The sequence below is a fragment of the Enhydra lutris genome, unplaced genomic scaffold, assembly GCF_002288905.1.
Source record: "Enhydra lutris kenyoni isolate GAN:26980312 unplaced genomic scaffold, ASM228890v2 scaffoldscaffold39, whole genome shotgun sequence".
Taxonomy (NCBI): domain Eukaryota; kingdom Metazoa; phylum Chordata; class Mammalia; order Carnivora; family Mustelidae; genus Enhydra; species Enhydra lutris.
The window spans coordinates 27,191,843-27,206,477 of NW_019154123.1; positions in this window are offsets into that span (position 1 = coordinate 27,191,843).

A 14,635-nucleotide genomic window follows, 5' to 3' on the forward strand; every position below is an offset into this window, starting at 1 on the left:
GATGTAATCAGTTAGGATGAGGTCACGCTGGTGGACGGTGAGCTCTAATCCAATACGACCAGCGTCCTGGTAGAAAAGACGCCCATACAGGCACACGTACGCACAAAGGGAAGACAGCTATGTGAGATTGGAGGCAGACATAGCACTGATGCTGCTACAAGCCAAGGAAGAGCTGGGGCTCCCAGGAACTGGAAGAGGCAAGGAAGGATCCTCCCCTACAGACTTAAGAGCGAGAACAACCCTGCCAAGACCTTGATTTTGGACTTCCAGCCTCCAAAACTGTGAGAAAATACATTTCTATTGTTCTGAGCCATCCAGTTTGTAGTCCTTTGTTACGGCGGCCCTGGGAAATGAATCCATCAGTTATCCTCAAGTTGTCAATAAGGTTTCACTGAAAGTTCCCCTAGAAAAGAATTGACAATACCCTGTGAATATTTAGGACTTGGCGTTCCTATCTAACCAGCAGGGAAAGCCACCGTTCCACACAGGTATGAACATTAAGAGTGACCCTATTAGGCAAGAGCCAAAACTTAGGTCTCAGGAAGGATCTTTTACTCTCCAGGGCTCATGATTGACCACGACCCACCCGAAGTCCAGGGAAAGGACGTCTGGGTGGTGGACACTTGGAAGAACTGACCTCTCTAGACTAACAAAGCTCTAACGAGAGGTTGGAAATATCCAGCTGGGCACAGGTTCTCTGTGAGAGCAGGCACACTCTGAAAACTTTGCGACTGACCCATTTTTCCTATAGGCTCTGTCCTGCTCCGTTGCCCTTTCTCTGGCGAGGACTTCTGGATCTTAAAAGCCTCGGGTTAGCTAAAGCAGCTCCGGAAGGAGGGATATGGCTGTGCAAGTCCTCTAGCTGGATTTAGGACTAGACCAGGCCATCATGTGTGTCTGTGGAAGGACAAGGGCCCAAGATCATTCAGGAAAGATGTGCTGTCCTGAAATGGAGGCCACAGTCTCCATGAGCACGACTCTTCGAGGGCAGCCTATGCGGAGGCCAACAGGCATCTGAAAGTTCCAGCTGACAAGGAAGAAGATCCTTCCTTGTGAAAAGATATCTAAGCAGGTACTGTCCACTCCTTCCATGGAAGAACTTCGAAACGGCCTCAGGAGTACAGCTATTCTAAGAAAAATTTCCTCTCAATGAACCATCGAAATGAGTAAGCTACAAATTGCATCCCTGCAGAGCTAAAAGACTGAATTGTTGGGTACCCTTTTCAAAGGGTCACTTAAACAGGGGCAACACCAACATCCAAGACTCCACAGGCTGGTCAGTGGAAAGCCCCAGCCAGAGGGAAGGTTGGGTGTTTTGCCTCCAGATGGAGTAGCCGTCTCCTCCAGCAATGCCACTCCCCCAGTTCTGGCAACTGCTCCCTCCCCTGCCATTTCAGGTTTGGGGGTGGTAATGCTGCCCTGAGAGGCTTCACCACCCCCTGTTGGTTTCTGCTAAGAGTGAGCAGGAGGTTAGGCTTCCAGACGGTTCTGTCACAAAAGTCTCCTCAAGCTCTCTTCAGGCTATGTCCTCTTTCCCCTGCTGAGCCTCCGACTGACACGGTCCTCTGATGAGGCAGCCACCGCCTGGAAGGTGACTAGAATAAAACCACAGAGGACTGTGCCTTGTCCTTAAGGCTTCTCCCTGCGAATGGCACTTCTGTCCACTCTTCACAGACCAAAGCAAGTCACAAGGTCCTAGTTACGTATTGCTGCATACCACCACCAAAACTTAGTGGAAAACAACACACGTTGGTGATCTCACACCGTGTCGGGGGGGCAGGAATCCGGGAGCAGCTTAGCTGGGTGCTTCTGGTCTCAGGTCTCCCATGAGGCTGCAGTCAAAATGCCAGGGCGCAGGTGTCTGGAGGCTTGACAGGGGCTGGGGGAGCTGAGGTGACTCGCGAACATGCCTGCTTGGTGGCGGCAGAGCCACTGTTCCTGGCCCCATGGGCCTCTCTAAAGTGCGGCTCGAGTGTTCTCATGACATGGCAGCCGGCTTCCCCTGGAAGGAGCAAGTCGAGAGAGAACCCAAGAAGGAAGCCCAAAAACCTTTTTTGACCTAGTCTCGGAAGTCAGATGCCATCACTTCCAGAGTATTCTGTTTATTCTAAGTGAGTCATGAACTCCAGCCCATACCTTCTGGGCAAATCTAAGCCCTTCCTTCTGAAGGGGACAGTCTCAAAGAACATATGGATATTTTAAAACCATTATACATGCCTACACCTAACTTCAAAGTCTCCAGTGTGGCCAAGAGATAGAGCACAGACAGATGGTGAATAGTGCCAATGACTAGAAGCAGCCTTGGAGATTTTACTGGCAACTTAAGAGTTAAATAAATTCTGGATCCAAGCTTTACTGTTATGTTTATATGAATCTTTGCTACATGAATCTTAGGGTTACGGTATTGAAACCTAATTTAAACCTGATCCAGAAATCCTCTGGAGTGGGGAGGACAGCACAACAACCATGCTTCCTTGACATGACGTCATTCCCAGGCTAATCCCCTGTGGGAAGAAGACCTTCTTCACTTAAGAAAATGAATTCTTCAATGAGGCCCTAGGCAGGAGGAAGGGGGAATCCAGTTTTCTCCACCAGCTTCATTGTCCTGACCTTGGACTTCGCTGGCAGAGGCGGCCAACGCGGCATCCCACCCTACAGAGCCGGTGGGGTCAGAGAGGGACCTCTGGAGACAGTCACAAGTCAGCTCTGCATTGTGAGCCAGATGGCTGCTTCCATATGACTCTTTGCATTCATTTCTCATTTGTATGTCCTAAGCTTTTGGTAAAACCTGTTCAAGTGGGCGAGTCATGTCTCAGCTATCCAGATCGTGAGAGAAGGGCGAAGTATCCACAGTTGGGACAGGGCATCGAGGGGGAAGCTGTGCGTGGGAGGCAGGGGTGTCTGGAGTGAGACTGGGGAGAGCTTAGGCTCCAGCTCCAAGCTGCCCTCCCACCAGCAAGAGATCTGCTCTCGTGACTAGACAGAGCCCTTCAGGCTTGTATTTTACGAATGTATCTGGCATTTCCTTACCAGCGGCCACTCCCGACCTGCTTGACTCCACAACCATAGCTGTCCACAAAGCAGCCCAGGAACCTGGGCACCATTGAGATCTTGGCCCATAGGTGCAGACACCCAAGGACGTACCTGTGAGAGATGAACGCAGTCATTTCTAGACCCAAGACCCAAGGCAGAAAGACATGGAGAACACCTCCAGACCAGGGTAAAAAGTCCACAGGGCTGGACACATTTTCTCTATCCCATTGATCTGAAGCCCTGCAGAGAAACAAAAATCCTTTCTACCCTAGAAGACTTCCCCAGAATGTAGATGAACTTTCTGGTGGGCCTCTCTCCTCCCCCAGCAAAGCTAGGCCATAGGAACAAGGATCCTGCACCGCACTGGGCCTGCGGGCTGCAGGGTCGTGGAAGTGTTCCCCACGGGCCTGGAGCTGGGATTTGCCACAGCGCCCCTCATGGATCGCATCTGTGTGAGGAACAAGCATGGTCTGTAACAAAATACACTCATTGTTTGGTCTCCCATTACCCTTTAAAGTGTAGTCAGTGGGAAAAGCTTTTCCTCTGCTACAGGATGAAAATTCAGCAGCCCTCATGATTTTCGTGTGCCCAGTCGTAGATGATAGAATACCTTATGGTCACGTTAGTCGTGAAAGACACCATTCAGGAGTTCTACATTAGTCACTCTTCACTCTTCTTTTAACAGTCTTCTCCCCTCTCACAGCAGCTGGTGCCACCGCCTCTGGGAAACACTTCTCCAACCCACTCCCGTCATGTCCCCACTTCACAGCAGCTGTTCCCATCACCACCAGAGGAGGGAAAGGGCAAGAGAGGAGGTGAGGGGACTGGCCACAGGCTACGTGGCAGCTCTCCACCCTCGGGGCTGGCATAGCCTTTCTGCTATGGGTGCTCTGATGGGTTGTTCAAAGACTCCCACCCTTAGGACCCTCCTCCCAGGGTTCCTTCGACCCACATGATGCATCGGTATTCCGGGTGGCCACTTGTGAGAGCTTACTTCTCGCTTCCTACTGGGGCCCTGTAGACTTGCTCCTCTGATCCTGGCTCTGCCCCCCAAAGCCCTGAACCAGCACAACTGTCTGTCAGACTCCAGAGAAGGGGGTCAGCTGCCAGGCCCTACGCCCCCTGCAACTCCAGAGGTCCTCTGGTGTGGTCACCGTCTTCAAAGATGGCCATCCATTCCCGTTCTTTGTACACATGCCCACTTGGCTAGCAAGAAGAGGAATCTATTCCTCTACCCGCTTGAATCTGAGCTAGCCTGTGACGGCTTACCCAACAGCGTGTTCTGGAAAGGACCCTGGGACTGGCCTGGGCCCCTCCGTACGAGGACTAGCTGCTCCCCTTTCCTCTCTGTTGGCACCCAGCTTCCATGCTGTGAGAAGCCCAGGGCCACATGGAGAAGAACCAAAGCCTCTGACCCACAATCCCAGCTGACCTCCCTGCTATCAGTCAGTGCCAACTTGCCAGCCAGATGACTGAGTCACTTCGGAGTGGATCCCGTGCAGAGCAGTCCGACTGTCCACAATGAGCCCGGCCCACATTGTAAAACTATGACTAAATCAATGGTTATCATTTGAAGGCACTGGTTTTTGCAGTGGTTTGTTTTACAGCAATAGGCAACTGAGACACCTGGTAAGCTCTCCAGGTAGCCCCGTGGAAGCCTTTCCTACTGGGTGGGAGGTGAAGGAGACGGCACCCCCTTCCCCTCACTTGGGCAGGATGAAGGATTGGGCAGGACAGCAGATCACTCTGAGGAAAGCTCTCTCCCCACACACTAACCCATTTTCAGACTGAGGAGTGCAAGAGATGTGGAACGAGTTCTTCCCATTTCTTTGTAAATTCAAAATGTGAAGGAATTCTGCCTCACATTCACATGGATGGGTCCTAGCTTTCACATTAATTCCCCAGTTAAAGCTGAGGCCCCAAAGCACGTCCTGCCCAGGTTCCAGGGCGCAGGGTCTGGGGCTGCCTGGGACACGCACACACCTGAGCGTCAGCAGGCCGCTTCTTAGGGCAGGGATTTTGTCAACACTCTACTCAGCCGGGAAATCGGGCAGAATCTCAGAGGCCCAAACCAGTTAAACGCTCTGCCACAGCTGAGGAGGGAGTGGGGGTCCCAGCCGGGCCTGGCTCCCTTCCTTGTCCCTCCAGGGCCCCCCAGAGTGACATAAGCAGTTTGGGTTCCATGGAGCACAGTTTGATCACCACCACATAAGGCCACACGCCAGAGGCCTGGTGCAGCTCGAACCTGCCTGCCTCTCAGCTTCTTCCTCTGTCACACGTGTGAGATGACACAACCTAAATCCCAGGTCGTTATGAGAATTTAACGAGACCAAGTAGAATCCCAGCTGCACTGGACTTGGTAGTCCACAATGGTCTGTTCCCTTTCTCCTTTCATTCTGACTCGTGTTTTGAGAGAAGAGCCACACTGAATTTCCTCCCTGGGCGCGAGGGAGGGCCTGGTTCCACATCACGTCACTGTGTGACACCCTGCAGCTCCTCTTCTAGAGGGTGTCCAGACCACCCTGGGTCCCATCGCCTGGGGAGGGCAGCGTCAGTGCAGGCACCCCTCCCCCTCAGGATAAACGCCAGGTGGGGGAAGGCCGGACACACCGCTGCTGGGGGAACAGAGGCCAGGCCAGCCTGAGCTCTTTGAACTTCTCCACATACAGGTTCTGGTCAGCCTGTGCTGGTTTCCCCCATAGCTCAGCGAGAGAAGTTCAACTTTGAAGCATGAGGCTTGTCCCTCACAGCACTGGCTAGCAAAAAAAAAAAGGGGGGGGGCCTCTCAGGGATGCTATGAACCTCCTTCCTTCTAGCCAGGATCAGCTCACCCTCATCATCATCAGAGCTGCTCCCTGCCCTCCTAACACCCAGGTTCATTTCCTAAAACTCCAGAGGAAGTCCTTTCTCTCCCTGTCCCAAGGGCCACCATCGTTCCTGCCTGTTGCCTTCAGGAGAAACTACCATCCTGTGGCCTCTGTGTTCCCACCCAGCTCTGTGTTCCGATGAGGGAGCTAAAACCTGAGAGAGGTGAGCGGCTGCCCGCTACACGTCACTGGGCAGTGTGCCGAGCCCACAGTTCCCGACACCCTGCTTGGAACCCTTTCCCCAAATCCTAAGGGGCCTAGGCTAGCATGGTGAAATTGCGAGGAAGAGGGAAGGGCCAAGGATCACGGGTCAGAGGTCAGGAGCAGGTCAGTTAAGTCAGAGGACCACAGAGCCTTGTGTGGGTGGTTGAGATTGCTGTGCGTGAGGGTGGAGGTGACGAGGGGCCCCCGGGAGGCTGGTTTTCATTTTTAGTAGGAACTTCCCTTAAGAGTTCCTCAAGAGTTGTGCAATTAGGTGTTTAATGAATCAGAAACACTTTTTTGAGGATTAGAAAGAAATACCCAGTGCAGGTTTATGGGCTGTGGGGCTGTTTAAAAACCCAAACCCAAACCCAAACCATGAAGTCTGGGGACTGCAAATTCCGCTCATTTGCATGTGAGCAGCCATTAATTTGTAGATTGAATTTGGGGCCCTAACAAGGCACACATAAAATCAATTAACTCATTAGTGCAAATGTCTGCAACTGCTCTCCGGACAGTTACTCAATGAGGGAGCAGTGAGAACCTGGGAACTTTAAAAGCAGGCTCCCCCCGCTCCCCACCCCAGGCAGCTGCAGAAGTGCGGAGTTGCAGAAGGCCCAGACCCAGAAGCCACCATGCTGTTGGGCGGGGTCCAAGGGAGCCGGCAGAAACCAAAGAGCACACCTGTCGGGCCCTCATAAGGCCCCACCTCTCCATGCAGGACCCCTCCCCAGGAGACTCTTCTTTGTTTAGACTGGGAGCAGCTTAGGATGCCTGGCATCAGGGGCTTGGGAGCAGGAGGGCAATGAGAACATTAACTCTAGGTTGGGCGTCTTGGGGAGAAAGTGTGAGGCATCCCAGCTGCTCGGAAGGCTTCCTTACAGACCTGTGGAGAAGAAATCTAGAGGCGGGGGCTGTTGCTCAGGGTGCTGGCTCCTCCTTCCCCCTTAAGGCCTCTGGTCTCTGTATGGTGCCGGGGCCAGTGAGTCGGAGCTACTGAGCTACGTTTGAGGTAAGAGACTTGGCCCTGAGATTTCCTGGGACCGTCCTAGCTTTGTGCCTGAGCGTGTGGGCTTTCCCCAGACCGGCGGCATGTGTCCCAGCTCCAGCTTTGGGTGGGTGGGACCAGGGGGAGGTCCGGAGGCGCCTCTGGTAAGAGGGCCCTGCCTCTCTGGGCCTTGAGAGCAGTTCATCCCCCATGAAGGAGACCCACCGTGGCCCTAGTCCCAGCCCCGTCTTCCTTCTGGATGTGTGGGCAGCCTTGGACCCGACAGAACCGAGTTCTGCTTCTATTGGTCTGAGGTGGAGCCTGGGAATAGGCCTTTCTTTCATTTCGGAGTTGAGTGACCGTGAGAGTCAGCTTGACTTGGAGATTCCTGGCTTCACGTCTCTGCACATCAGTTTTCTAGCCTGTGAAACGGGGCGAGAGTATCTTTCCTGTGGGGTTCTTGTGGGGATTAAACAAGAGAATGCCTGTGGAGCACTTGGCCTCTGTCTCAGATGCAGTAAGCGCCCAACAGCAGTGGCTGGCGGTGAAGGAGAAGTCCCCTGGCTGGCGGGGGGTATGGGGGTGGGGGGGTTCAGGCTCTAAAACACCATCTCTGTGGGAGCCCAGGCTGGCCCCAGGCTGACCATAAGCCCACGGAGAGAGGAGTCTTCGTCCCAGTCCCCAGCCCTAAGACACACCTGTGGCTGGGGAAGAAGCCTCAGTGGTCTGGGAGCTTCCCCAGGCCGACAGGGCCTCACACCGCTAGGCAACCTGCTGTCCCAGCAGCAGGCCCAAGAAGAGTGGCCGTTTTGACCTAATTGTTTCTTCTCAGAGCTCAAATGACCATGACTGGGAAGCACCCAGGCGTCTCTAGACTGGCTCCTGGTAGATACTCTGTTTTTTTAAATTAAAAAATGTATTTTGTATTTTTTTCAAAAACTTATTTATTTATTTGACAGAAACACAGGGAGAGAGGGAACAGAAGCAGGGAGAGTGGGAGAGGGAGAAGTAGGCTTCCCACCAAGCAGGGAGCCCAATGTGGGGCTCGATCCCAGGATGCCAGGATAATGAGCCCAGCTGAAGGCAGACACTTAATGACTGAGCCACCCAGGCACCCCTAAAAATTGTATTTTTTTCAAAAGCTTTACTGAAGCTATATTTGATAAATAGTGGGAAGACACTCTTAATAAGTAGTACATTGACTGCTTGGAATCACTTTTTCAGACCTTAAAAAATAGCTCCTAATTTTCATTTGAGCCGGTAAAGCAAGACATTTAGTTACTTGAGAAAATTTTGGTTTTTGCATAGTAAGTGCTATACCCAACCACACTTCGCCTGAGAAAGCGAGGCTCAGCAGACTCAGATAGCTTACCTGAAATCACAGAACTTGTAAAAGGCAGAGTCAGGGGTTCAAATAGGGCTCTCTGGAGCCCCTGGACTGCAGCCTACCCGCCTCTCTCCTCCCCCTCCTGCTGCCTCTCCAGGTCCAGCCCCCTTCCCCTCCCCCTCTTCCCCCCAGATCCCTAACTCCCGCGTAAGTCACTCTGCCTGCAGAGCCGGGAGACCCTCCCCAAGTGTGAGGAGGTGGTCAGCTCACAACCACGCACTCTGCTGGGAGCGGCTTGGAGCTCAACTCCAGACCATCCAGGCAGAACCTGTGTGTACTGGAATGTTAACAACATTCTTGTTAGGTTCTGTTTCTGTTAAAATAGAGTACAGTTCGATAATATGGACATGTGTTTGTGCTCAAATGGTTTGAAAAACGCTGCTAATCAAGGGGGGTGGGGAGAGAGCAAACCCCTCATACTTGTTCAGGAACTCTAAAAAGAAAAAATAAAATCTTTTTTTTTTTTTTTTTTTTTTAAGGCAGAAAATTCTCAAACTGTAACTGGAAGATTGAAGAAATCAGAGGGGTTTGTGGACTCCGAGGTCAGAAAGAGGCACGTCCTTCCTCACAAGCCGGGTGGAAGGAAGGGTGGGCGGTTGCATAGCGGTGAGCCAGGGATGCTCTCCCAAACCGGGACTATCCCAACCCTCCTGGGGTTCAACCAGAAGGCCCCCCCCAAACCCTTGCCCCAGACTGTGATAGGCTCGCCCCATGGAGGATTGCCCTGTAGGCGGGATTAGTGCTGGGGCGCACTAGTGCGGGCGTGGAGATGCGTAGAGGCAGAAAAGAGTGGGGAGATGAGTTAGGAACAGACACTTTCCCCTAAAGAATTATATTGATGAAACCCAGGGTAGAAAGGTCCAAGTTCAAAGGTCTGTTTATTTTTTTACCCCGAGGAATGTGCCTGCTGGGTTAATGTTTATTCTATTGAATAATCTAGCTTTAGACATGTCAATAAGAGTCAGTGCTGATTTTGCGGGGGCGGGGGATATGCAGTTTATCCCCGGCGAGGTCCCCGGGCTTTTTGGCTACACTGCCACCTGGTGGTACATTCCTCCAGACCCGGGCTGCGGCGGTTCGGGGGTAGCCGGAACCCGAGTCCGGGGTTGGAATCCTGGCTCCGTTCACTCAGAGCAGGATGACCAGTTGGAATTCCTCTTTCTGAATTTCAATATCCACAGCTTAAAACGGAGACTATAATAGCTACTGGTGGGGGGGAGGTGCGGTGTGTGAGGATTCAATGAGTTAACGAATGTGGAGTGTCTAGTGCATAGTAAATGTTTAATAAACTGTAACTATTAGTCTCATTGGAAAAGAACTCGATATCCCCATACGGTTCTCTTTTCATCACTTTCATCCTGACTTGAGTGAAGCTACAGAAGACACAGACCCCACATTGGTGGCGGTCACCGCCAAATCAGAGGCCAGAGATACTGGCAAGTGAGAAGGGATGGGCCCATCTAACGCGGGATGTTTAGCAGAGATAATGTAAGTTCTAAATTACATATATTGTCTGCCACGTGTACATATATGGGGGATGCCTTGTCGACCAAAGAGACCAAGCCAAAGACACTGAGGGATTTTAGGAGAAAAGATAGTTCAATGAGAGTGTGCTGGATGACTCTGCACTGAAAATTCTAATTTGACTGACAGCTATGAAGAAGCAACGTATATGACAAGCCATTAAAATGTTCATATGCCCTGACTTTGTAATTCCACTACTCAGAATCTACCCAGGGGAAATAATCAGAAATAACTGTATACAAAGATGCTGATTACAGTGTGATTTATAGAAGTGAAAAACTGGAAACAATAAATGTCTAATGATAGAGGACAAGTTCGTTAAATTGTGATTTAGCCATATGTAGTACCCATACATGTCCTTCAAAGTTTCCAAGGGAAAATGCTCATTATGTAAGTTGAGGAGGAAGGGTAAATCAGGATATAATTAGAAATAGAGGACAATAACATACTGGCAAAAGCTTCAATTAATAGACATAAAAATTAAAAAGCCTGCCTACCTAATAAGATAGCTTTCAACTTGTGTAATACATAAATTGACAAAACTATAAGGATAAATTGGCAAGTCCAACATTGAACAGGAGATTTTAATACACCTTTCTCAGTAATTGATAGATCAAGCAGACAAAAAAAAAAACAAAACTGTAAGGAACAGGTCGGAAGCCCACAATTTAAAAGCTTAATATAGGGTAACCTGGGTGGCTCAGCCAATTAAATGTCTGCCTTCAGCTCAGGTCATATCCAAGGATCCTGGGATCAAGTTCTGCATCAGGCTCTCTCCTCAGTGGGGAGCCTGGTTCTCTCTGTTTGCCACTCCCCCTGCTTGTGCTTTTCCTCTCTCTGACAAATCAGTAAATAAAATCTTTAAATTAAAAAAATAAAAATAAAAGTTTATTATAATGGTCCTATATGATATGTTGCACACTACAGCTGAAGAAGGAATTTTCTTTTTTTTTTTTTTTAAGATTTTATTTATTTATTAGAGAGAAATAGAGCATAAGCCAGGGGAGAGACAGAGGGAGAGGGAGAAGCCAGGGAGCCCGATGAGGGACTTGATTCCAGGACCCTGGGATTCTGACTGGATCTGAAGGCAGACATTTAACCAACTGAGCCACCCATGCACCCTAGCATGTTTTCAAATACACGTGGGACATTTATAAAATTTGGTCACATACACATAGAAACCAGTAATTTCAGTACTTGGTGCTAAATTCTAAGACGGGGAGGAATAGGCAGTTTTAGGAGCCAGAGGCTTTTTGGTTAGAAGCCTAGAGAAGATCTCCCAGAGGTGGTTATGTCTAAGATGAGTTTATGAGGATAGTGCGATAGTGTTCCAGACAAAGGAGATGGGGCTGAGGGCTGAGCCCACCTCAGGCAGAAGAAGCGGCAGGTCCAAGGGTGCTGAGGCAAATGAAAGCAACTGAGTTTAGAGAATGGCAAAGAACATCCCTTGCTCTCCATACTACCAAGTTCTCTTCACCTGCTTCCAAGCAGTGACCCTGTCATGAATATCCAGGGCCTCACCAAAAGCTATGGCTCAGTTTCCTTCTCTAATAGGAGACAGGGGTCTTCAGTTACCTCCCAGCAGGGGCATGTCCCCCAGAAAGGAACATGAGCTGGGCGCGAAAAGGAGCTACCTGGAGCTCAGGTGTCAGGCAGGCTTGGTGAGCTCACAGCGGGTGGGAAGGTCACAGGACTCCCGAGGCTCTGCCAACAGCTAAAGAAACCCTCTGCCCATCCTCCGTGGGGTACCCCTAATGAGCTGTTGGAGACCTCTCTGGAGGTTGGGCCGAGCAAAGTGGGATCCAGGCCTCGCAGGCCCAGTCTAGTCAATGCTGTGTGATCTAGCTCGCACACAGCACCCCAGGGCTCCGGCCACCTGTCAAACAGAGGTATCACTGGCTTCCTGCTTGCTGTCCAAGGTGTCACGTACAGGCTCATGTTTAGGAGGGAACTCTAGAGGTGTTTGCAACTGTAACTGTCCGAAGTCCCTGGACGGTTGAAATGCAGTTCATCCCAAACCTGCTTTCCTGGGCCCATCGCCCAAAACCACTCTCATCCTTCCCCTTGATCCAGTGCAGGGACTCCCTTTATGCCCCTTTCGGTCCCCCTCCCTGGCTACAGACCAGGTGATGACATGGGATGGTCCGACAGACCCATTAGCTCAGGAGACAGATATGGAAAGAGAAAACTCACAGGAAGGAGCCCTGTCCAGAAGTCGCGAATCTGTACCCATTGGCTGTGTTACTGTAAGCAAGTCACTTGCCCTCTCTGGTCTTGTTTCCTCATTTTTAAAAGGAGAGGAAATCATCTCTAAGTTCATTTCCTTTTTTTTTCTTTCTTCCTTCTTTCTTCTTTCTTTCTTTCTTTCTTTCTTTCCTTCTTTCTTTCCTCCAAGCTCATTTCTAACTGGATTCTGGGATCCAACCACAGAAAAGAACTGGGTCTATTTTAAGTGTCAATCAAGCCTGTTTTCAATCAGAGGACATCATCCCTTCCATTGACTTTGGGCTGCTGTGAGATGGAAGGAAGCCGACGTGGGAAGCCCTGAGCCTTTGCTGAGCCGTGGACCAGAAATGAGATGTCACAAGGGCTGCTGCCAGGACCTGGAGCAATAGGACAATTCTTCAGTCACCCCCCACTAACCAACACAGCAGGATGAGGGGGACACCGGTGTTTCCTTCAAGCTGGACCAACGTTTTTGATATGCTAATAAGTCCTACTGAGAAGCCAGTCCTCAGTACCTGTGTGTGTGTGTGTGTGTGTGTGTGTGTGTGTGTGTGTGTGTGTCTATACCTATAGATCTACCTACAGACAGATCTAGAGATGGAACACTGCAATCTCTCTCTTCATATGTATATTTATATGTATTTTATATAGGGGTGTGTGTGTGTGTGAGTCAAGAAAAAGCAAATTATATGATAAAATGTAGATTTGGTTCTGGGGAATTTTTAGGGGTGTAAGGGAAGCGATGAAGATCTCTGGTTCACCTAAGGGTCTTCAGCTTGGTGTGGCTGGTGCCTAATCACTGGCCATGAGCCGACTTCCTGTGCCCTGCTGATGCTGGGCTGACTTCCAGAGAGCCATACGTGGTTCTGGGGGCTCAGTTTCGAGAAGGATTCTTCAAACCATAAACTATGGTCTATATGGAATACCACATGGCCAAAAAGAGACTGAGGCGCGTGTACTGACATGGTGCAGTCTTTGAGATTAAACAGTAAGCTCTCGTTTCTGAGTGTGGAGAGATGTATACACATGTAAAAGACTAGTTCTAGAAGGACACACAGGAACCACAGTGGTGGTTTCCTCTGTGGAGAAAAACAGGGAGATAGAAAGGTGGGGAATGAGAGGGGAAGGACACAATTTTTCATGTGTGGGCCTTCAGCACTATTTGGAAATTTTTTTTTTACCACCCTCATATTTTATTTATTTATTTATTTATTGGTCAGAGAGAGAGCACACAAATATGGGGAGCAGCAGGCAGAGGGAGAAGCAGGCTCCCCGCTGAGCAGGGAGCCTGATGTGGGACTCGATCCCAGGACTCTAGGAACGTGACCCGAACTGAAGGCAGACACTTAACCAACGGAGCCACCCAGGTGTCCCTACCAGCTTCATATATTAATTTAAGAAATTTTTAATGCTCTATGGAAATGTCAAGTACAGATTTCACAGTCTAAAAGAGACTCTGATATGTCTTTTACCATATATGCTTAAATACTATGGAGTCTTTGATTTTAATACTGTGACCCTTTAATTTGACCTTTTACTTCCCTGGGTGAGGAAGAGGGAACACTATTTGGCTTGCCTTTGCCTTTACGTGCTTGCTGTTGAAAACTACTCTCTACCTTGGGACCCCTGGGTGGCTTGGCTGGGTAAGCATCTGACTCTTGATTTTGGTTCAAGTCATGATCTTGGGGTCATGGGATCGAGCCCCACTTCAGGCTCCATGCTTGGCAGGGTGTCTGCTTGAGATTCTCTCTCTTCTCCTCTCCCAGCTCACCCATGCTCTCTAAAATAAATAAATCTTAAAAAAAAAACCCAAAAAAACCTATTCTCTACTTCTTATAAATAGTAGAAGAAGGAATTCGCTTTACATTTTTATTACACATATTGTGACCAAGCTGTTGCCTCCTGCCTGCACCTGGCACGTTCCTGACAGGCAGACAGTGTACCTCACTGTGGTTAGGAAAAACCACAAGTGTACGTAATTACCTACTGATCAGTGGAGTGGGGCAGGTGTGGACACTGTCCTTTCCTTCTGGCCCGCTGGAGCCACATTTTGCTGATAACCTAATTCTTAGTATTTGTTGAATCTCCTTTCTTTAGTTGCAATTGCCTTGGGAGCCACTTTTGGTGAGCTGTGTGCCCTTGGTACTTGCCTTACCCACACCTCCATTCATGTTCATTGTGTCCCACTGTCTAGTACCCGTATCAATTTTGTTAAGTTCCCATTGGGCCATTTTGCCTGAGGTAGTGGCATCACGTTTGGATGAGCTGACTGCCATGTTTCCATTATTATAGTTAGGGAAATATATTTTCAAATTTTATTTAGTTTTTTAGAGAGAGAGTGGGTGCAAGGGGGGAGGAAGGGGAGAGAGGGGAAGGAATCTTAAGCAGGCTCCCTGTTCAGCACAGAGT